General features: G+C 34.8%; 1 long non-coding RNA gene across 2 annotated transcripts; it reads right to left on the bottom strand.

Moving 5' to 3' along the window:
• Positions 1-2392: 2392 nt before the first annotated feature.
• Positions 2393-23400, bottom strand: LOC144302541 (uncharacterized). 2 transcript variants are annotated; one of them, XR_013369453.1, is made up of 5 exons: positions 23173-23290; positions 21552-21684; positions 20846-20867; positions 4720-4775; positions 2393-2896 (listed from the first exon to the last, which is right to left on the bottom strand). It is a non-coding gene; the product is annotated as an uncharacterized LOC144302541 (long non-coding RNA). The 2 variants fall into 2 exon arrangements; XR_013369452.1 differs by lacking the exons at positions 21552-21684; positions 23173-23290 and adding an exon at positions 23305-23400.
• Between the last annotated feature and the right edge of the window lie 2038 nt (positions 23401-25438).

Raw genomic sequence — 25438 nt, 5'->3', positions numbered from 1 at the left:
CTATGCATACATTGAATTGAATGCAAATATTGGTATAGTTTCCTACATTGACCTCCAAGCCATGTTTGACTTTACCTTGTTCTTTCTTCAGATTTTCACTAGAACCAGAACTATTTTTTGAAATGAAAAATACAATACCACCAGGACATCTGCTTAAGTAAGCCATATTAGCATTTTCATAATCTTTAAGATAAATACCAAAATCCTTAGCTTGAATTGGAAGACTCTATACGGTTTGAATTTTATCAACCAAAGTGATTCCATTTGTTTCCTTTCACTTTGCTAAAATATATCTACTCCCTACCACTCCATCAACACAGGATCTTCCTACATGCTGCTCTTTCTGCCAACATGCTGTGACCTCCCTTCCCCAACACACCCTAGTTCATCCTTTGGATCTCCATTAGAATATCTTTTCCTAACTTCTTTAATTAGTGTAGAAATTCCATCATATCTTTTCAAGTATCATGAAGCCTTCAATGTAATTTTTATAACAGCTCAACTTTAAATTTACTTATGTATTAATCTCATTAATTTTTGCCACCTACACCATACTACAAGTCCCTTTTCAGAAAGTATTTGCTCTGGGTCTATTCACTTTTGAATCACCATCATTTGGCACAATGCCTGGCAAAACAGATGCTTATTAAATGAGGGCATAAACTTTTTTAAAAATGAGAAAGTTAAAAAGAAACATTTTTATCTCCTATGCTTATCACATTATATTTTCATCTTGAAGGTGGAAGGTTTTCCTTATTAATCTTTGACAACTTAATCAATAAATCTGAATATTAGAAGGTGGAGAGGGTCAATCATGCATCCTCAGACCGAGAAGACAATGTAATATGGCAAAATAAAGCAAACCACTCTACACCATTTACACAGAATTTTATTTGGGGTAACATTGTCAGGGGCAATCAGGCTGATAGACTAAAGATCCAGGGCCCTAGGAATCTCAGTTCCTGCTTTCAGCCCCACTAGGACCTTAATCTTCAGCTTTTATGAAACAAGGGGCATGATGGTGAATTCACAAGGTAGTTGTCTAAAGTGGCACCTCAGGAGAACAAGATGGAGGACCAAAGATGGAGTTAGTGTTGTCAGCACTCCTACATTGAACAAAGGCGTAAATAACGTCTAATACAGTGCTGACAATGAAGTAGTCTCTTAATAAACAAGAACTTGCACTTTATTACTCTCATTATTATTTTCATGATTACTTATGGCCCTGAGGTAAACTATTATTCAGAAGTGAAACTCAAAAAAAAAAAAAAAAAAAGTGAAACTCATTTTTCAATATACATACACATATGCACAATTTGGAATGCCATAGTTTATTCTTTGCTTTAAATAAGATTTATAAATATTTTGTTGAGATTTTTAAAAATTGAGATTAAACTGAGATTATAATCTTTGATTTGATATTTCTTTCACTTTTAAATCAAGCCCAATATTTTTATTAACTGCATCCAAATATAATCATATTAATATGACTTTGCCTCGTTTGAAAAAGATGAAAAAATAACTATGCAAAAATGCATTCAATGGCATCTCTTTCTTGGAAATTAAGCTAAATGCCTTCTTCAGTGTTTCATATTGAAGATATATATTGCAATTTGCCTTATGTATAAGCTTCCAACTTAATGTTAAATTTCTCCCAATGCATAAATATTACTGGAGAATAATTCAGAAAACTCACAGGACTCTAGAACTTCATAATACTTTTAAGAAACCTACATTGTAGAACCTAATTTTTTTTTTAATCTAGTACATCATTTTGAGAGCCCGGTAAAACATATAGATTTACCAATTTATCCCAAAGAGTTAAGTTTAGAAGCAAGAGTCTAAACGGGGGACAATAAGAAACTTCGGTGTTATGCAATGATGCATATGAAAATTTGACTTTAGAATACTTGAGGGAAAAGTAGCACATAAGCAATTGATGCAATTAAAGTCTACTTATTTCACAAAATCTTATTTCTTATTGTTTCACTTGATCAACTTCCTGCCTACCTTTTCCCCTTAAGAAACAAAAAGCTCAGTTTTGACATGATGCCCAATTGCACAATTTAACACCAACATTAATAAAGTAAAATAAATAATTTCCTCTAAATGTTATTTCACTGTTGAGTGAATTTCTGTGTTGAGTAATTTCTATAGCTTTTGTAAGAATGCCAATAGCTTAGCTCATGTCTATTCCGATCTCATGCTCTTTTCAGATTTTTACAGGGATAGTAAGAAGACCAGATTCTTTCCGCTCTTCCCATTGGTAATTGTTGATTGATGTTTGAGAAAATGATAAAAGCAGAAGACTGAAATTAGACTATTACAGAATTAAAGTAATGCATTCTTTTTTTAGTAACATGAAAAAGGAAAGAAATACAAAAGTGATGTATTGTTTTGATATATATTTTGTATTTTATGTTCTATCCCTAATTCAGACAAAACTTTCACAGTGAATTCCAAGAAACAAAATTAAATACCAATCTTTAAGAAAACAGCAGATAAGAATTAAATAACTTCAAGACAGGAGCATCCATTTACTGCGGTTTCTGTCTTCTGAAGTCAGTTGAGACACTATTTGACAATATTTTACAGTTTTTGTCGAACTAAGCATTTTAACATTGTAAATGTATTGACTGAGTAACCAACTTTCAGTTCTATGGGAGCAGAAGCAAATTCTTCACGAAATTCCACTTTCATCCTGCAACTTAAAACATATCCAGCTAATGAAAAAGTATGTTCAAGTGTGTTCACTTCTAGGGTGAACTTCAGAGCTCATTTCTGTTGTCCCACTTATTGTTAGGATTCTCAGCACAAACCACTGGATTGCGTGCGACCCTGGGGCTGAGGCTTGCCCATCTTATTTCTGTTCTGTTATGCTGGCTTCCGTGAGTCTCTGCCAATAGAAGATATTAGAAAAGACCTTAGAAAAAGACTGGAAGACTTAAGGGGAAAAGGAGGGGCTCACTCCTTCCTGTTTGTTTCCCTGCTCCTGTTTTGGCTTCTTGCTGCTCTTGGTCACCACAGCAACCATTTTTCACCCTTGACAGTGACATTTTCATTTCAGTAGTGGCAGCTGATTTCCGTTTGCACTCTCCAAACCTTTCTGAACCAACCTCATCACACCTTTTCAGAGGTGTCAGCTTCTCAAGAGGGAGCAGGAACTCCTCCTTAGACATCTGATTAGCAGACACTGAGTTTCAGCTCTGCAATTTCCCTCCTCTATGTCTGAAGTATTAATAATTTCAAACTTTAATTGCCTCAGCCTTGGGAGGGAATTATCTTCCAGGAACTACTATCTCCGATGCCTTAGTATTTTCTTCCTGCCTTTTCAGTCCTCTGAAAACTAGTAGCAAATCTTTATATTTAAGTATTTCTCATCAAAAACCAAAACACCACCAAAACAAAAACTGTCATAGTTCTACCTCCTGACTGGACCCTGGATGATACATAAATCATTATTATGGATTAACACCTGAGCTCTTAAATCCTTCTGCCCACATACCTTAGTTTATCGACCTGGGAATTCTATATGTGAGTTCTTATGAATTTTGCAGCTGAACTTCAATGGCCTTAGAAGCCATTGATAAAGAGACCACAGTTGCATGTAAACACATTACTTCTTTAAGTAAAAAATGAGTTACTCCTGACATTACTAACTCAGTGAAAACTGATTCCCAATACCTTTTCAGTTATCACCACCAGATTTGCAGAAAGGATTGTCCTCTCTTATATTTGAGTACTCTGAACAAGCAACACCTCTACTTCTTACTCAACTGTAGGCACTTATGTCTCTTCCCATTAAATACGCTCTTGTATTCAGAAAGTCCAGAAACACAGGGATTTCACACTTAGCAATGTGGATTTCCCTAGAAATTCTTTAATTTTTTTCCAACCTAAGACTACATTGAATAGCTCATCTTCTTGATGGTATGGTGTTTCCATATCATCAAGCACAAACTTTTATCTGCCCTACTTACTTTCCTGCCTCCCAAAGTACATGGTCAACTTCCTGAAGATAGAAAGTTTTGTAAATACCATTCCTACTAATAACAATTCAGTTAATGCAATGCCAAGTTTTCTGCATGTTTTCAACAAATGTGAGATGAATGAATGAATGAATGAATGAATGAATGATGAAAGAGTGGTTTTAATTAATTCATAAGTAATCCTCTTGTATTACATAACAAACACTTCCCATGTCCATACATTTTCTGTGATATGAGCTTCAGTATTACTAGCTCCCCCCCACCCCATGCATGCACTTGTATATACTTGTATTTGTGTCACATTCTAATTTGCTTTTGTAAAGTATTTCTAGCAAACTTTGGAATCATTATAATGATTAAATTGTGTTTGATTTAATTTAGTGTTAAGTGCATTCTATTGTTTTCTAATTCTTTGGAAAATTGGTAATCCCCCTGTACAGTGTATGTGATCATTCCTTATTAATTAAAAAATCTGTTTAACAAGGACAGCAATTCCCTCTTTACAATAGATAACACAGAGTTTATTCAATAATTAACTCCCTGTCAAAGTTCTTAAACTAATTTTATCTTGGATTCTTTTCCGAGATGCTTTGGCTCTATCCGTAGCTCTAGAAACCATCTGGTAGAAATCTCCCTTGATGTCCCTATTTATGATCTTTTCCTACAGAAAACTATACTTAGCTGCATTTTGCTTTACCATAAATATATTTTACTATGTTTTTCAACTTACCTCTTGCTGTTGGTTCAAAACTTCAGGAGTTTCCTGGGTGAAATCCGAAATGGGCTCTGGAACGCATAGGGTGGGAAGAGATCAAAGAAAAATGCAGACCTCACCAGACTGGTAGATGGCAGGGTTAATAAGCAAGGGAACTTACTTAGGAGGCCTGTCCTGGGTGACCACAAGATGAGTCGATCCTGGCAGCCTCCTGATGGAATCTTAAAAGTTTATACCAAGGCCTTAACTCCGCTCAATCGTATACTGGTCAGATCATTCCAACATGTTACTACCTCAAGGCTGTGCCCTTGGGCAGGGCACCTTGCAGCAAGAGGACAGCAAGCAAAGCACACAAGCACAGGAGAGGCTGGGGATCTCCGAACTGTCCAGATTCAGCTCATGGGTCAACCTGTGGCCATGTCCTCTAAATGACCCTCTCCAACACTTGCATATGTTTCATTATTTATTTATTTTTCATTCATGTGTTTTGAATGACTAGTTATCTTTTTTACCAGTCCTCTTCCTAGAATACATATATACTCTTTAGAGTGGAAAGCTAAGGGTTCTAGTCTATGCTGTGACATTAGTATATTATGTAAAAGTAAACTTGTTGGAAACATTAAGTCAAGCCCTTTAAATTCAGAAGCAGTCTCTTGCCTCAGTATGAGAGTATAATACCTTTCACTTATTACCAGTATCTTTGAGAACATACAGCAAGATGATATGTATGCATGTGCTTAGAAAATGAAGCTTTAAATTTAAGACAGATGAAACCTTCTTAATTTTCAGTTTCGAGCTTTCCAGAAATATATTCAGTCTCCACTGCTTTTCAGCCCTATATACTGACTTCTCCTTGGTTACTGTTTCTTCTGTGCTCTCCAGATAACTTGTCATGATAAAATTGTTATCTGACTTTCTAAATTATATTGAGATGCCTAAGGAATTTTCTTTGATATATACAAACAGAACTGAAAATTCTTCCTATGTCCATTCAATTCATAGGCTACCATTTATCCCATCTCCCATAAACTCTTAATCCCACATCACTAGGGGTCCCTTTTAAGTTTGTATTTAAATTCCAGTTAGTTCACACACAGTGTATATTAGTTTCGGGTATACAATTTAGTGATTTAACACTTTCATACAACACCCTGTGCTCATCACAACAAGTACACTCCTAAAACCTCATCACCCATTAAATGCATCCCTTCCTGGTGCCATCAGTATTTTCTCTATAGTTAAGAATTAGTATCTTGGCTTGCTTCGCTCTTTTCTCCCCACTTTGCTTGTTTGTTTTGTTTCTTAAATTCCACATATGAGTGAAATCATATGTTTGCCTTTCTCTGACTATTTTGCTTAGCATAATACTGTCTCTTGATAACAACATACCTCAACACCTCAGGAGTTTGCATACTTACTGGATCTTCTGACTCTCTTCCCATTTTCTTCTGAACTAACTGTTCAGACTTTCACCCCATCATTCCATTGAAACTTCTTCTGTTAAAGTCACCAACAATCTCTACATTGCTAAATCTAATGGCCAGTGGTCATTTACTCAGCCTTGAAAAAATTTCTTCACAGGGCTCTCAGAACAATCTTCTGATTTACTATCTGCAGCCTACCGTGCAGGATTTTACTTATACCTTTAATCTCTAAACACTAGGAGGGCCTCAGAGGATAGTCCATGGATCTCTTCTGTTTTCTCTCTATTCTACTCCTCTGGTGACTCATCCAATCTCTTTGTTCTAAGTACCATTGATATCCTGACAACTCAGGGTATGCAACCAGCCAGGATTTTGTCTTTTATGTAACCTAATCTACCTTTCCATTCAGATTAATAATAGGATTTCAAAGTACATGTCTAATACAGAACATGTTGGACATATGATATTACCTTTTCTACTCTTCTTAGAAAATGGCAACTGTATTTTTCCAGTTTTCCAGGCCAAAAATCTCAGACTCCTTCTTGATCCTGCTATTTGTCAAATGTCTGCATGTTACCATCCTTATTAGTTAGTTCTAGTCTCAAAATAAAACCAACATCAAGTCACTTAGCACCTTTGCAGTTAGCACCCTTGTCCATGCTAGTATTGTCTGAATAGTGTCTAACTCCTTTTTAATACTTGCAGATTCAGTCTCTAATCTATTTTCAACACAGCTATGAGGGAAATTTTTCTAAAATGTAGGCCATATATGTCACTAATCTGAAAAAAATACTTAAATAGCGTGGTATTCAAAGCAAAAGAGGGGCACCTGGATGGTTCAGTCGATTAACCATCCAACTCTTGATCTCAGCTCAGGTCTTGATCTCAGGGTCATTAGTTCAAGCCCGGCATTGGGCTCTGTGACATGTGATGCCAATATAAAGATAAATTAAAAAAATTAAAAAGTAAAAGGCAATATCCTATTCATGGTACACAAAGGCCTGTGTGATCTGGCTCCCATTACCTAAGAGCTCATTTCTTGCCACTCTTCAATGGTTTACTCTGTCCCTGTCACATTGGCCTCTTTGCTATCCCTCCAATACACAAAGTTTACTTCTGCCTCAGGACACTCAGACTTGCTATAAGCTGTGCTTAGAATCCTCTTCTCCTAGGTTTCCTTAAAGATTGCTGCTTCATTTTTCATAATTCTTTTCCAAAATATCATTTTAGGAGTGAAACTTTCCCTGTTCACCTGTTAAAAATGGTAACCTGACCAAGACTCCATCTATCAGTTCTCCTGCTTTCTTTTCATAACACCTATTATTCATCATAGGCTTTATTTATCTGACTTCTCTCTGTCTCTCTCTACTAAAATAAAAGCTCTCTGTGGATGAGGCCTGTTCTCTTTCATTGACTGCTATATCTCTGTCATCAGAAGGCACTCAATATATATTTGTCGCTCATAATAGGAACTCGATAAATATTTGTTGAATAATTAAAGTATATAAAAACTTCAAAATGTCTGAAATATTAGAAATTCATCTATTTTTCATAACTTAAGTAATTATCCCTTCTAAATAGAAACATAGTCCACTATATAAATAATCTTGATTCTACAGATATAAGTTAAAATATTAGAAGGCTGGATGATCTGAAAGGACATAAAACAAAATACTGAGGATTACTTCCCTTGGAGGGTGTATTTGTTAATTGTTTCCTATCATGTGAGACAGTTTTAGAAGGATCAACAACAGACACTTTAGGGAACCTACAGTGGGTGAAATAAATGCTGGATACACAACCTAAATATTTTACCTAGAGTCTGAAGATTTATTTAGACAAGAAAAAAGTATTTACACTTGAAAAAGGGGCTTTCAAATTAAGAAGGGCTCTTTGTTAGGAGGTGTGCGTATAAGATGAGAGAAAATTTGTTTTCCATAGTACCTGCTGCTATGTCTACACTAACTAAATATTTAGTATACTCATTATTCATTTAATTATAGTGATAAAATTCTATAACAAGATCTCAGTATGTAATAATAGTAAATTGAAGAACATTGATCTTTAAAGGAGAAACTATAGATGACATAAAACTGGCTCTGTTTATTCTGCCGGAGGAATGTTTTCTAAAATTACAATCGCATATTACTGAGTTCATCAGGCTCATATTTTCAAAGTACCCAAGCTCACATACATAGCAAGGTGTGAGTAAAGACATCATGAGGCCACAATTGGAATATAAGAAACAACATAAGTTGAATCGATAGTCCCTCAAAACATAGAAACTTGTCCACCTCCAAAACTTACAATTCTCCAAAGGGTATATGAATCAAAGTAATTATTTTTAACTTATTACCTTTATCAAAACAAATATTCATTTAATATTTTCTTAGAATCTTAAAGTGGCTTAAAATTTTGCAATTAAATCTCATGAAACTTTCCTATGAGAGATTATGTAATAATAATGCCACTTGACTACTGAGAACTATAAAACTTTTGGCACAAATGACATTGTCCAACACACCCCACACTAAGAGAATTAGCCAGACTCTAGCATATTTTCTGTTGGTCCAAGACCACATCCTAGGATAACCATAGCTGCCACCACCCTCTTAAAATGTGTACTTGAGGAGGCCAACACTGTTTTAATGTTTAATTTCATGAGGTAATTTGACTGGGATATGGGGTTCCCAGGTGTTTGGTGAAGCATTACTTTGGTTGAGAGGGTGTTTAGTGATGAAATTAGCTTGTGACTGAGTAGAGAAAATTGTTCTTCCTAATGTGGGGGGTCTTCACATGAAAGCATGAGCAGAACAAAAAGCTCACTCACTTTCCCTGGAATAATAGGCAATTCATCCTATCTCACTGCCCTGACCTGTAACATTGATCTGTTCATGACTTCAAACTCAAACTGAGACATTTTGGCTCCTTTTGGGTCTTGAGCTTGCTAGTTTTCAGGCTAAAACATAAACCATCAATTCTCTTGGTTCTCAGGCCTTCAGATTCAGACTGCAACTCTATCACTGGCTTTCTGGATCTACAGCTTGCAGACTCCAGATCTTGGGACTCCTTAGCCTCTCTAGTCATGTGAGTGAATTGCTTATAATAAATCATATATATGTGACTGTGTGTGTATCCCATTTGATTCTGTTTCTCCAGAAAGCATTAATACAGCTGACAAAAGAACACAGTTTGGTCCAGTCAAAACCTGACTATAAGCCCCTGACCTCTCTAGTTTCCTAACGCAATTACTATAAAAAAAAAAAAAAAAAAAAACCTTGTAATTATAAATCCTTTCATTCTCCCTTTGAGGTAAAAAAAAATCTTCTACCACCCAAAAATGTCTCCTTTAGTAACTGGGGGCCATCTCTTTAAAATGCAAATATCCAGGTAGATAGCTCTCCTGTCTCCCAGTTCCTGTGGGAAAGTATATCTAACTTTGGTGGGCACTTTCTCCACTTTGCAAAACTATATCCTGTTCTAAAGATAAAAAGTTTTTCTCCTCCAAATCAGTGCCAATTAACAAATTCGATGGACTGGACATAATGAGCAACCCCTTTTAATGCCCTTTAGTACTTTACCTTTAGCACATTCCTGCATTTTAAAAGCCGCCTCTCTTTTGTTTTGATGGAGTTGAGCCCAGTTTACATGGAAGTTTCTCCACTACTGCAATAGTTTGATTAAAATCTGTCTCACAACTTTCAACCAGTGTCTGATGAATTTCTTTTTGATGCTAACTTCATCACTCTATAGAACAGAAACTGAACTTGGAAATGTGAAAAACAGGTCAAGTAATACAAATTGATTTAAACATTTTTTCTGCTTACTGAACAAGGAACCTCACTTTCATTTTTCCATGGGCTCCACAAATTACATAGCTGGTCCTGGTTGTAGTAGTAGTGGTAATAGTGGTTGCAGCAAAGCTAACATGTATTAAGTAATTGCTCTGTGCCAGGCTCTGATTTAGGTGTTCTTTTATACCCAGTTATTTCACTTCATAACAGTGATAAAGCATAATATACTAACAACCCCTTTTTATACTTAAAAAACTGAGACAACATAGAAGTTCATTATTACAAGTATTAGAACTGACATAGAGAAGAAATAGTGAAAATAGAATGAAAAGAACAAACAAGAGTCAGAGTGGAAATAGAATCTAAAGGAAATGATAAAAGCTTAGATCGAAGAAATGACTCATGTCAACTTTGTTTTCCTGTTTTTGTTTAATTTTTGTTTTGTTTCTTATCTATGGGATTTGGTACATGATGGAATAATAACTGAGATGGTCTTGAAGATGAGATAATAAGTCTAGCTTTTGTTAAACTGAGTTTATATGAAAATGTCTAATAGGGTAATTGGAAATATGGGTCAGTTGCTCAAGAGCAAAGTAAAGCTGAGAAAGGAAATTTGGAAGAACCCAGTAAGGTAACATTTGAGCTCATAGGAATATATGAAATCAACAAACAGGAAAGATATCCAAAGAAAAAACTTAAACAATGATTTGTTTAAAGATCTGGAAGACATGGTGTCTGAGAAATGTTCTTTCTTCCAGGTGCCTGCAGCATCTTTTAACTCCAGATAAGGGAGAGTTTAAATCAGCAAATTTTCAAGAGTTCTTAATGTTGCAGAGAGCTCAAGGAGGAATGAGGAATTACGAAGAACCAAATATTGGAGTAAAGGATAAACACTGGTGACTATCAAGAGAGCAATTTCTGTGTAGTGAGAGGCAAGAGCCAGATTGCAAATGTTTTCAAAGGGAATTGTTGGTGAGAAACTGATGGTTGTTTGTACTTTTCAGGTGTTAGAATTGAAGAGAAAGAATGAATAGAATGGTGGAAGAAAATACTCAAGGAAATGAGTTTTAGGATCAGAGACGTTTGCCTTATTTAAAAGATGAAAGGACAGAAATAATTGAAGAGAGAGAGAGAGAGAAAATATTGATAGCAGAGAACTGCTTCTTTCACCCTTCCTTATTGCAATCTTTTAATCCGTTTTTCATTGTATTCATGTGTTAAATATATTGGGGTTGCCACTTTCAAGCACATAATCTTTAGCAATAGACTTTGGTTCTCTGTATCTCATTTTCCATTTGTAATTAAAATTATCTGGCCTGCCTTATGGGTTTACTCACTCAGGGGGTGAGTAAAATGTAGAATAAGTAAGTACAAATGCATAAGTAAAAATTAGGCACTAAAATATAATTATACAGTAAGTTTGAAAATGTGTGTTACTACTATCACTTGTTTCCTGCTCCTTGGAAGAATTCCAAAGAGAGCCATGAAAGTTCTCTTTGCTACTCCTATACAAAGACCTGCCTGAAAGTCAATCTCAACCACTTCTAGCTATAAATCAAGTTTGCTGTTTTTCAATTCAGCTGTGCCAACATTCTAAAACTGTAAGGGTTAGAGAATAAGCAAAAATACCAGTGGAATAGCTGTAGGTCAATTCGAATAAAAATGACTTACTCACCATTGTTCATTTATGCATATGAACTGACATATTTGCATCTTCATATTCATTACTCGGGAATCTATTCTGATTCTTAAAGTTAGTGTACTACGGTTATCATATGATTATGTGTGGCATCAATTTTCCTTCCTGCTACATCCCTTTTTACAAGCTGTAAGCATCATAAACTTGGAAGATTTTATTGGAAAGTCAAGGTGGCAGAGTTATGGAAATGACTCAGAAATGATGCTTCCCTGCTGCAACAATGTTGATTTACTTGTAATGCTAAACACACTCCACTAAGTCATACACAGCTCTTGGGAGAGGGATGACTAATTAGCTCAGTGACTTATCCGCCCACATGCTCTGCTGATTCTGATACATTAAAACATTTTATTAGCCTGCAAGGTCAGGAAATCTTACTGCTTGGGTAGTATTTCTAAAAATTTAATAGCAATAGTCTGATGTTAGTTCCTTTGCATCTGTAGATTGAAAATAAATCCTCAAAGATGAATAAACTCATCTACTTATTTCTTAGAACTTCTTTTCACACAGAGGTCTCAACAAAGACTGAAATGTTTAAAATGGAATAATCATTGGCAAAGTCAGATAATTATTCATATGTTGACAAATTCAGTTATCTAAAAACTCAGAATTCCTTGCTATATTCTACTCGTTGTGGATTTCAGTATGAGATATAGACCTGAAGTCCATAGTTGTGTGTGAAGTGCCCTCTTTTAGCATTTCTGACCAATGGATCATCTTAAGCGAATATTTCTAAATAATGACATGTCCCTGGATGTTCAATGTGCTACTGTCAATGGTAGAGCTGCAAACAGAACCACAGTAACTAATATTCAAATAGAGATTCTGTAATCACAAATGACATTAGCCTACAACCAATCTTTAGCAGCTAGAACCATATAAATTGAAAATTTATTTTCCAGCATCATCACCATAATCATTAGTTGAGCAAAGAAATATTACATTAAATTAGATGATGATGGGCCATGTTAAGTTGGGAGAATTATGTTCATCTATTGGTTTTCTGCCATTGAGTAAATACTACAGTTGGTGCACTATCTTCTTTGCATACAAAAGACGGTAGCATTTATTCCTAGGCAGATAATTGCCTTTCCTGCTAATCACATAAAATACCCCATACATTTGATTATCATCTCTTGCAGCAAATGGCACTGAAGCAAAAATGTGGATAAATGAAAAGTGGTAAGGATCAAAATAAAAGGATCAAAACAGGGAAAAGGACAAGTTGAGTAGTTTATTTTTGTATGCAGAAATAATAAATTGATCAACCTGAGAGGGAATATTTAAGGCTCACATATTTTGCAACTTTTCCATAAGTACCATATTGTCCCACGTTATAAAAACATGCAATGGCATTTTTGTTTCTTTCTATTTGGGGACATCATCATTTTCCACTCACCGGCTACATTTTGAAGACTACCTCAAAGAAAAGATAAAAGCATTTGAAGATAAGGAAATATAAAAACAGACTTGGGGATCCCTGGGTGACTCAGCAGTTTAGCATCTGCCTTCGGCTCAGGGCATGATCCTGGAGACCCAGGATCAAGTCCCACATCAGGCTCCCTGCATGGAGCCTGCTTCTCCCTCTGCCTGTGTCTCTGTCTCTCTCTCTCTGTGTCTCTCATGAATGAATAAATAAAATCTTTAAAAAAATAAATACATACATACAGACCAACTTAATGAATTATTAGTTTCTTTTAAATTTTATGTGTGAAATTTTAATAATCCTGCAAACAAAATTGATTCCCCAAGTCCTTGGGCGTGAATCACATTTTTTCTCTTCATTCATTCAAAAATGATGTAATTTTATGTACAAGTTTTTTTGCTCTGACAACAAATCATGGTTCCAACTGAACCCACATCTTAAACTATTCAACTCTACCCATATATTAAAACTATAAGAATAAAGCAAAAATTCCAGTTAAGTAGCCTTGAGTAAATTCTAATAAAAATGACTTACTCAGCATCATTCACTTATGTATATGAACTGACATATTTGCATTACTTTGGGTAGAAAACAGCACAAGAAAGTGTATGAATGATTGCAACATCATTGATCTGAGTTCAAATTTAAGTTTTGCTGCAAATCTTACTGTGTAACATTGAGGATATATCATATTCCATCTCAGCATCAGCATCAATTTTTTTGATCTGTAAAGTGATGGAATTCAGTCAAATGATCACTAAGATTGCATCTAGCTCAAAAGCTTCATGCTCTGTGCCCAATAACATGCACCCAGATTCCCAGTAGATATTTGCAAATAAAATGTGAGTAAATTGGAGGCTTCCACATATGCAGGGAAAAAAGTACTTTTAAAGACAGTTGGCTTCCGGGTTAAAATGAGAAAATCAATAAACATTTAATTCAAGATAGAAAAATATGTTCAAGCATTCTTTCCATAGTTGAGGGAAGGCATCTGTGACTTTGAACTTTACTTCCTAGCTAGAAGCAAGTCATTCTTCTTCTTTAGAGAAGGTGGGAGTATTTTACCTACCCAGTCATCTAGCCATTAAAAAGCACTACACTGATGTAAGAATTTCAGTTGGAAAGCAGAAACTCTGTTCCACTCAGATAGTGTAATATCTATACTATATCTCTATTAAGCCCCAAAGTCTTATTAATCTCAGTCCTTTTCATGTGCATTTTACTTGTTGAGCTAAAGTTGTGTAGCACATAGACATAATATCTACTTATACTTCCTTAAACCTAGCTGAATTTCTTGAAACCACAATAAGGAGTTATTTTTTAGCCAATATGAAAGGGAAAAAAATCATCTGTTGAGCTAGATTTATGAAGACTAAAAAAGTCATCTGACTACACAATTATCATGTGAGTGTATGCAAGCTTAATGAAAACAAAATGAACATATTATATGTATCGGGATATTTTTTGTTAGTATTCTAGTGAATTAGAAAGAAATTGCCAACAGTTATGTGGTCAAAAAAGGGACCACTTTTATATGAGTAATTTATTAATGCATTCTCAAATGAAATGGGGGCGCGCCCTAGCTTGGTGTCAGCTACACCCCCACAGAAAACTCACCCCCTTGTGGTATACCCTTGTAGCAGGCTTTCTAGCCATCCATTTGCAGAAGGGACCATTTCGTTTTTACCAAAAGGGGAAAGGAGCTTAGGATCTGCATGCTTTGCCTAAAAGCAAATGATCAGCAGAAAGATGCTATAAAGATGAACTACTGGCCTATAAAGCTATAAAGATGAACTTCTGGCCTAAGATCTTATCTATTCCCAGGAACTCACCTAAAATCTCATACACAGAGATTTTTAAAATCTGTGTCTTTTCTGCATTACTGAAATATGCTTTTTAAAATGTGTGATACGTGAAGAGGAGAATGTGAACTACCCACTTCAGAGAAGTTACTTCAGGTCATTTTAAACAGCATATACAAATGTATAAGAGGACGATTTTGGAGAGTAAGTGTGGCAATGTCCCTGAGATCTTCTGAAAGTGGTCAGGAGCAATTAGAGTATCTGGATTTCTTCTGATTTGCAATTAGAATAAAATAAAGACAGTTTCTTCTTATCAATAATATACCCTTACTGTCTAGGCTAGTTTGAACTGGAGAAAAATAGATTATACTTGGTAGGAAAAAATAAATAATAAAACAAAACATACATGATATAACTTGTATGTCTAAGTTTTCCTGTTGCCTTCTAAAAAAGATGCCAAAAATAGGGTACGAAATGAATTTCTATTGCTTGTTCAAACAGCAATCATTAAGCCCTGAGCTATTTTCCAAATTGAAAAATGATAGGATTGCTCTCATGGAATATGGAATGCTTTTAAAGAAGGAATACACATTTTTATATGTATGTATATTCCTTTGAAGTTGTTATGCTTTCTGGTCTCTATGCAGAATATATAGCTTAACTGCTTCAGTTTCTTGAGCCACAAAATAAGACATGCAGAGATCAAACTCTTAATATTAATTCAGCTTTTATGCTATAGCCTGTATAAGTTCAGGTTCATAAGGCTGTGAAGGGGAAGATGTCATAAACAAGAAAGTAGTGATGAGTCACACGAATTTGCAACCCTTTGGCCTATTCAACCTTTAGTTCTGAATTTAAATCACTTTTGAAAATAGGAAATGTGAACATAAGTGAATTTAGACCACAAGAATAAGTGTTGCAATAAATACTCAATCAAAAAGTAAATAAAATTCCTGCAAAAAGGTAAAAATCTACAAGTCCAAAACTAAAAACTAACCAGGAATCTACATTTCCAAGGCCAACAACTCCTTTCTGGTAGCGACCCACACTTTGACATAACCCCTTAACAAATCAATAGATATGAAATGAAGAAAATTACTACATTTCTTATTGTTCTTCAGGTTGGCTAAGTAATTTATACTGTACTATTTTAAAACACTTTTCCTACCCTCTATAGAATTTGAAGACTTATACTTTTTTAGAAATTACAAAAAAAAAAAAAACCCACAATACTTATTTTTGAAGGCAGAAGTGCAGGTAGTTCAAAGAATGGTCTAATCCAAAAGCTTTAATGCATATTATTCATTAATTCACCAATTCCTCACTCAAAAATTATTTGAGTTCCATGATGTGTCCAGCATAGTACCGTGAACACAAATATGTAAAAAATCTTGACCTAAGCCCTCAAGGAACTCCGAATCTAGTCTTTTATCTGTCTGATTATAGAAAGAAGTAAAAGAACATGTATGAGAAAAGCAGTTGCACAAAAGAGAAGGATGTTTTCCTGGTGTAGAAAAATAAGAGGGAAGCGTACAGAATCCCTACATCAAATACACTTTGCTTAGCCTTCTGGCATAACAGCTATAGGTTCCATTCAGTACTTAAAGATAGATGCGTTCAGCTCAATGACAGACTAAGAGGTTTTGCTCATTTCTCAAGCTCCTCCATAGAACTCTGGTGAGGTTTTGAATCACAGAAAGATACATACATAACCTTCACCTCCACCAGGCAGGCCTGTGAGAGGTAAATTATATATTCACCACTCCACGATGAGGAGAAAATAATCAAAAGAGCAACAACATAGCTCTTATTCCTATTTTCAAACCTCACTTGAATGCATATAATTGATTATTCCTAGCTGTTAACGTAGATGATTTTACTTTTCAAGCTTTTGCAGCAAAAGGAAAATGGAGTGGACACTTAGATAATCATTCCCAGCATCTACCAGAAGAAAATAATCCCAAAAATAAAGGCCATGAAAAAGTCAGAATTTTTAGCCTGTTCCTTATTCATGTATAAAGCATTTCTTTCACTCTATGAACACATAGTCAAATTTAGTTCTTGTCTTTGACAGTTCCCTCAATAGCCTTCCTCTACAGAAGTAGTGCATATTGGGGAAAAGGTTTGGGATCAGAAGAGAAAGAGAAACAAAGAAAGAGAGAAAAGACTTCATCTCACACTAGTAGTATATATCTGTCTTTCCATCAAATCTTTGAAATTGTCCTTTAGAATTTGAAAGCCTTAAAAATCCTATTACTTATGTTCTAATCTTATTGTTAAATATGTTTAGTATGCTCTCTTAGGGTAAGGAATTGTCACCAGTCCAGTTACATAGAGACAAATCTTTTTGTATTTTCAAATGGCCCCATTGCCATTCTTCTATTAAAAGTGATTGCTCTTCCAACATCCATTAATGTTAAAAACTCTCAGTAAATTAGGAATAGAGGGGAATTTCCTCACCTTGATATAGAATATCTAAGAAATCCCAGAGATAGTATCATATGTAATACTGAGAAACTTGAAGCTTCCCCACAAACACCAGGTAAAAAGCAAGAACGTCCTTCCTCACTACTCCTTTTCAACATTGTACTGGAAGTCATTGCTAATATAGCAAGGCAAGAAAAGGAAATAAAAAGACCTACATATTTGGGATGGAGATATAAAAAAGTTTTTGCTCACATATGGCATGATCATCTCCACAGAAAATCTGAAAGAATTTTTAAAAACTGGAACTAATAAGTGATTATAACAGAACTGCAGGATACAAGCTTAATACGCAAAAGTCAATTGCCTTCCTGTATACCAAAAATAAACAAGTAGAATTTGAAATTAAAAACACAGTATCATTTACATCAAAAAGGAAATATTTAGGTATAAACCTAACAAAATGTATACAAAATTTATATGAGGAAAACTAGAAAACTGATGAAAGAAATCAAAGAACTAAATAAATGGAGAGCTAGTCCATATTGTTGGATAGGAAGTCTCAATAGTATAATTGTGTCAGTTGTTTCTAGCTTGACCTAACAATTCAATGCTATCCCAATCAAAATCCCAGCAAGTTATGTTATGGATATTAAAAAAAAAACTGATTCTAAAGTTTATATGGAGAGGCCATGTCCCAAAATAGCCAAGATGATATTGAAGAAGAACAAAGTAAGAGGAAAGGAAGTATGTGACATCAAGACTTACTATAGAGGCTACAGTATTTAAGATAGTGTGGTACTAACAAAGTAATAGACAGATTAATAGAACAGAGAGCCCAGAAATAGACCCACATGAATATAGTCAACAGATCTTTGACAAAGAAACAAAGTCAATGCAGTGAAGTACAGACAGTCTATTCAACAAATGATGCTAGAACAACTGGACATCTGCATGCTAAAAAAAAATATATATATATATATATATATATATATAGACCCAGAACTTACACTCTTCATAAAAATTAACTCAAGTAGATCAGATCTAAATGTTAAAACACAAAACACAAAATTATAAACCTCCTAGAAGATAATAGAGGAGAAACATAGATGACTTTGGGTATCATGATACATTTTTCGATATAACACCAAAGACATGATCCATGTAAGAAAAAAATTTGATAAGCTGGACTTTATTCATACTAAAAATTTCTGCTCTGTGAAAAAAATAATTTTAAGAGAATTAGAAGATAAGCCATAGACTGAGAGAAAATATTTGCAAAAAGAAAAATCATATTAAGGAGTGCAATTCAAAATAAAGAACTCTTAAAACTCAAGTATAAGAAAAAAAAGCCCATTTAAAAAATAAGCCAAGAACCATAACAAACACCTCACTAAAGAAGATATACAGATAGCAAATAAGCTTATGAAAAGGTGTCCATAGCATTAATAAAACAACAACGAGATATCACTACAAATCTAATCAGAATCTGGGACACTGACAGCACCAAATCCTGGCAAAGATACGGGGCAATAGTAACTCTCCTTCCTTGCTGGTAGGTATGGAAAATGGTAGAGTCATTTTGGGAAAGAGTTTTGCATTTTCTTATAAAACTGAACATATCCTTATCATGGTACCCAGACATTATGCTTCTTGTTATTTACTCAAAAGAGTTGAAAATCTAGGTCCATACGTAAACCTACACACAGATATTTACAACAGATTCATTTATGATTGCCAATCTTGGAAGTAACCAAGTTGTCCCTCAGTAGGTGAATGGATATTTAAATTTTGGTACCTTCAGAGAAGAGAGTATTATTCATCAATATAAAAAGAAGTGAGTTATCAAGCCATGAAAAGACATGGAGGAAGCTAAAATGCTTATTATGAAGTGCAAGAAGCCAAACTAAAAATGGTGCATACTATATAATGTTCTAGAAAAGGCAAAACTTTGATGACAATAAAAAGATCACTGGTGAGCTAGGAGTGGAGGGGATGAGGGCAGAACTAATAGGGAGGGCACATAAGAGTTTTAAGGGAGTAAAAATACTCCGTATGACAACCTACTGATGAATATATGTAATTGGAGATCTGTGCAAACCCAAGACTGAACCTTAAGGTAAACTATGGACTTTGGGTAACTATGATATATCAGTGTAGATCTATCTTTGGTAACAAATATACATACTGGTGGTGAAGGAGGCTATGCACGCGTGAGACCTCCATACCTTCTTCTCAATTTTGTTGTGAACTGAAAATGGCTCTAAAAATATAAAGTCTTAAAAAATAAGTTAACATTCTCAAAGTACAAAATTAACTCTACAAGGGGAAACCAGTCTTTTTAGATCAAGAAAACCTGGAGAATGTTGCCTGGGAGTGGACTCCTGGAAAGGTAAAAGATGTTTAATAACTACTAGTCAAAGGAATGGGTACTAAAATCTGAATTTGCATTATAATGTGAGGGTATAAATGTATATGTTTCTTCTAGAACTTAGTGTATGTACCCTGGTCTAGTTATTTCTCAGCTCCTGACACAGTGCCTACCATATACAGATAACAAACAAGTATTTAATGAAAATTAAGTAAAACACTAGTATTTAATGATTAGTATTTAATGAAAATTAAGTAAAATAATATCTATGCAAACAGCCATTGACATCAGGAACCTATTTATTGTACTTGTGGTGGGAATAGAAATGAGATCTTGCATTGGGATTTAAGGATGGAATAATAAACTCATCACAGAGTATAATGACTAATTCTCTGTTATAGTATCCAAGTGCCTGCCACCCTGGATGTTAAAGTGCACAGTGATTGCTCATTCTGATTGAGTAATTGCAAAACAAAACAAAACAAAACAAAACAAAACAAAGCAAAATAAATGACAAATAAAAATGAGCAACTAAAACCTAACTATTCACCGAGATGTGAAAAATGACCAAGAATTGGAAGTAGCTGATATTTTAAATTATGAATTTACTACAATTTATAATCATCCATATTATATAAAAATGAATTAAGCTGGCTGTCAGAAAGAGGTAAAATATATTAATTTATGTATAATCTGTAGCATTGGAGAAGTAAGGCAAAAATCAAAGGAATACATCCCTCTAGAAAATTGTAAACTACCAGTTAGTTTGATCCTCTGAAATCAGAATGGACAAAAGACTGGAATACACACTACAAAAAACACTCTCTCAGCCTGATTTAAATCAATCTAATTCTCCTGTCTCTTAGCTTTCCTTTAGCTGACTGAGTCATCAATAGATGCTATCTCTATGTTGGGCATTGTTACATCATTTTTTTACAGAAAAGTTTTTTTCTTTTAATGAGCATTAACAATCCATTCTAATACCATTTTCCAAGATCATTAGAAAAATCAGAAAACTAAAAGTAGAATTTAAATTTTACTAATAGAAAATTTAAGGGAAGAAAAGTCACTATAAGGTATGAAGCATTTTATAAATAAACCAAGCATGAAATAAAAATAATGGAGATGACAATGTCATTATAAAAGAAGTAGTAGACGATGTACCTAGCTCTAAAACAACATAAAATGCATTTTTACTTACCCTATCGTATTTCAGGGTTTCCCTACAAAAGAGAAAATCAAAGTGAATGGAATTTAAAAATCTAAATTCAGTAGCACCTGGGTGGCTCAATGGGTTAAGAATCTGCCTTCAGCTCAGGTCATGATCTCAGGATCCTGAGATCAGGCCCCAGATCAGGCTTCCTGCTCAGAGAGGAGTCTGCTTCTCCCTCTCTCCCCCCACCTCCCTTGCTCATGCTTGTTCTCTATCTTTCTCTATCTTGCTCTCTTGCTCTGTTTCTTAAATAAATATCTTTTAAAAATTCTAAATTCACTATATCCTTGAATCTTCTGATGGAAAGATTTTATGTCAACACAATAAGTTCATAGAATCTCCTTTAAATTTTGCAACTTGATAAAAATGTATTCAGGAGTTTCCTTGCCTTATAAGAAGCAAGTTACCAAAGTAACTTGAACTTATTATTTTATATTTTAAGCCCTACACAATGCCAGAAATCTTAACCCAGAATTCATGTATTATTATGATGTTTTCAGCAGTCTATCAAATCATTAAAAATGTCAGAACAATGAATATATATCCATATATACATACTTTAAGAGAGGAGATAGGACTTCCACTGATTATTAAATATGTCTATATTAGGATTCTCCAGAGAAAGAGAACCAATAGGTTATATATTATATATTATTATTAAATATATTATTAATATTATTTCATTTATACTTACATTTATATTCATAAAGTGGTGTATTATAGGAAACTAGCTTATATGATTAAGTTAGTTCACAGCCTCCCATTTGCAAGCTGGAGACCCAGGAAAGCTAGTAATGTAGATCAGTTTTTATCCAAAGGCCTGAGAACTATAGGACAATGGTTCCAGTTAAAAGGTAAGAGGAAACAGATGTTCAGCTCAAACAGGCAGAGAGAAAAAAATTCAACCTTCCTCTACTTTTTTGTTCTGTTCAGGCCTTAAAAGGTTGGGATAATATCCACTTATTTGGAGGAGACTCCACCAATTCAAAGGTTAATCTCTTCTAGAAACACTCCCACAGACACACCGAAAAATAAAGTTTAATCAGGTATCTGGACATCCCTCGGGTCAGTCAAGTTGACACATAAAATTAACCATCACAAGGTGTATGGGTGGCTCAGTCATTAAGTGTCCTACTTTTGATTTAAATTCAGGTCATGATCTCAGGGTTGTAATATTGAACCCCATGCCAGGCTGTGTGCTGGGCATGGAGCCCTGTTTAGGATTCTCTCTCCCTAGACCCTTCATCCCCCAACTCTAAAAAAAATAATAATAACCATCACAATGTCTATAATCAACAAAACACTAAAGAGCATTGAAAATTCATTCAACTGTACTTACTTCACTAAAGACTAAGTCTTTTGATCTACCTTCTATTAATGAGCCGAAATCTGGTAGTAAATCTAATTCCTCTCTGATTCAAAGTCATTTTCATTTGCAGACTATATTTTGGTTTTGTCTTTAGTCCTTGCTTCTTCTAATTATACATGTTCTTCCTTACAATTTCAACTCCCTATTGGCTTTAGCTACCATTTTATACTGTTGAATCCTCTCTTTATCTCAATCTCTGATAACTCTCCTGTGCTACAAGAACCAAAATGTTCCTACCTTTCATATATTTTTACCGTATGTTTCTAAATGAACTGATTAACATTCACCCACTCAAAACCAATTGTGATTTCTTTTTTTTTTTTTTAATTTTTATTTATTTATGATACTCACAGAGAGAGAGAGAGAGAGAGAGGCAGAGACATAGGCAGAGGGAGAAGCAGGCTCCATGCACCGGGAGCCTGATGTGGGATTTGATCCCGGGTCTCCAGGATCGCGCCCTGGGCCAAAGGCAGGCGCCAAACCGCTGTGCCACCCAGGGATCCCCAGATTTCTTTATTCCCTATAAAAATCAATATCATTCTCCTCTGGTTTCTCTAGGTCATCCTTATATTATGCCTACTGTAACTTCTCCTTTTTCCTCTCTTATACACAAACTCTTTGATTCTGTTGAATAAATGTCTTTTGAATCTTTTTTCACACTCCCATATCTAAGTTTAAGCACTTATCAAAACTTAATAAGCAACTATAGCTTCCTCTTGAATCTTCTCTCTCCTAAATCCATTCAATGTCTCCTCTAATGTCACCAGTACACACTACCCAAAAGCAAATTTTCCAGTTAAACATGTTTTCTTATGTTTTCAACTCCTAGCACTTACTCCAGAGGCTGTTTTTGGGCAACAGGCTTGAACAATGGGAACCTGAGTAAGATAGAAGGGCTCAGTGACCTCAAACCCCTGGTTGAACACAATCTCACTAAGTGACCCACCTTGAAATCACCATAGATCCTAACAAATCAATGAGCTATGTACAGCTAAGCGCAGTTACCAGAAAAGGGAAAACTCAATATACCTCCATACCTCTGCACCCTCCCACTTTAAATACAACCCCCATCCACTACCTCATAGCAGATAGTCCCTCCTTTGCTGTCTTGGCCACCACTCCATTGTTGCATATTCATTAAGATTCTATCTCCTTTGTTCTGCCTTGAGTGAATTATTTTACTACCCAAGTTACCAGCTTCCACTAGATTGGGTCACTCCATATTTTGGGGCACCATTTGATAGGTCAGACACTCACTATATTCACCACACTCCACTACTTTTTTTTTTTTTCCTGCTTACCTTATTAGATAGTAATGCTCAGTGTGTCACCCACCTTTCCAGTGACTCACCTAGCCCAGTGCATGTAAAGTACAAATAATACTATTGCAAAGATGTCTGGCTGTCTACAGAATTTGTGCTTCCCCTTCCAAGGTATTGAATTAGTGCGAGGAAACAGCCACTCGCCTGTGGGCTTCATTTCCAAGCTTTCCTATTATGTATGTGACTAGTTCTCAACAGTGAAATTTAGCAGAAGTGATAGGGCTTTTAACGATTTGGCATATGCTACTCTCACTTTTATCTTTCACTAGGTGACTACAGAGGAACAAAAGCTAAAAGATGGAAAAACTCTATCCCTGAAAGCACAAATTGGAGGGGAGATTCTATCCTGCAAGAAGCACATTCACTGGGAACATGAATGATTGAATAACTTTCTGTTGCATTAAGACATATTTGTTTAAGGTGTTATGGCTCCTAATTATTCCAACTAATGTTACTAGAGAGTCATTTAAGTATTTTGAAATAAATGTTTATAATATATCTATGTATTAAACATTTACATAAATGGGTGAAGGCAGCAAAAGAGGAAAGCATATCTCCTTACATTTCCCAAAATGTGGCTATAGTATAATGATCTGCCATTCAAAGTATACCACTTCCTTCAAATATAGAGGAAGAAACACTGTAGAGTACTCATTTGGAACATATCACAAAATTTGCATCTTTATAAAATTTCTCCATTTTTATAGGTTTTCACTTTAGCACACAGTTTAAAGTACCATTTTGCTCAAGAAATAACAAAAAGAACAATACAAATAATTAAAGAGAATCTAGACTACATTGACAACTAATTAGAGCAATGAAAGCATTTGGATAAGGGCCCAGTTAAAACTCTCCAAGAAAAACAGACTAAGCTATTTGAGGAACCATATTATGCACATTGCTTCCTCCTATAAACTGTGTATTTTGGGTTTGTTTATTTTGCCCAGTTTGTGTGTAATGGTTTTTCCCACTTTTGCATAGTCAGTTATTTCAGTAAAATTGAATTAAGTGGGAAAAGAAAATTTAATCAAGAAGTTTCCCCTCCAGCACTCTATTCTTCCCATTATATATAAGAAATTTTTGAGATGAGATTAATGTAATGAGATTAGTGTACCACATGTGTGGTGGCAATCAATGAGTAACATAGAGATCTGTTTGGAGGTGGTTTCATGTAGATATATGCATTAGGTCTTTTTGAATATAATATAATATATGATCATAATTCAATAATTACTGATTTTTATTGATCTTACTATCTGCAGAAGTCTGAAGTCCATTTGGTTCTTGGTGCTCAAAGTTTGAGCCATGGATCAATTGAATCAACATCACCTGAAGCTTGCTGGAAATGCAAAATTTCAAGTCTCACCCTAGCTGATTTGTATACATGTTAAAATTTGAGAATCACTGCTCTAGGTAAGAAAGAAGAAATAATGCGTTCATGACTTCAAAAGGACTGCACTACTGTGAAAAAAACTTTTTTATTCCAGTTTAAATACAATATTTCCTGAAATTAGGATTTTTGTGAGTAATATAATCTAGGCTAAGTCATCTGCCTCTTCAGGCTTGCAGTACTAGCACTAAGCTTTAGAGAAAAGAGGCAATGTCTTCTAAATAGTCTTTGTATCAGTTAAGACACTTCTAGCTAAAAATAATGAAAAAATTCATCTCCACTATTCTTAAGTAGTAAGAAAACTCTGGGAGTACAAAGATGATTCAATTCAACAGATCTGGCTTCCTTTGCTGGCAGTTCTCTTGGCTTTACCTTTCTTTCTATGTAGCTTCATTTGGAAGCTAACAAGAGATAGCAGTGAAAGAGATAGGTCTTGCACATGGCAAAATGATTCCAGATGAATGGAGACTACTTTTTCTTGTGACTAACACTTAGGAAAG

The sequence above is a fragment of the Canis aureus genome, chromosome 2, assembly GCF_053574225.1.
Source record: "Canis aureus isolate CA01 chromosome 2, VMU_Caureus_v.1.0, whole genome shotgun sequence".
NCBI classification, from domain to species: Eukaryota; Metazoa; Chordata; class Mammalia; order Carnivora; family Canidae; genus Canis; species Canis aureus.
This window is presented reverse-complemented; position numbering and strand designations above follow the sequence as displayed.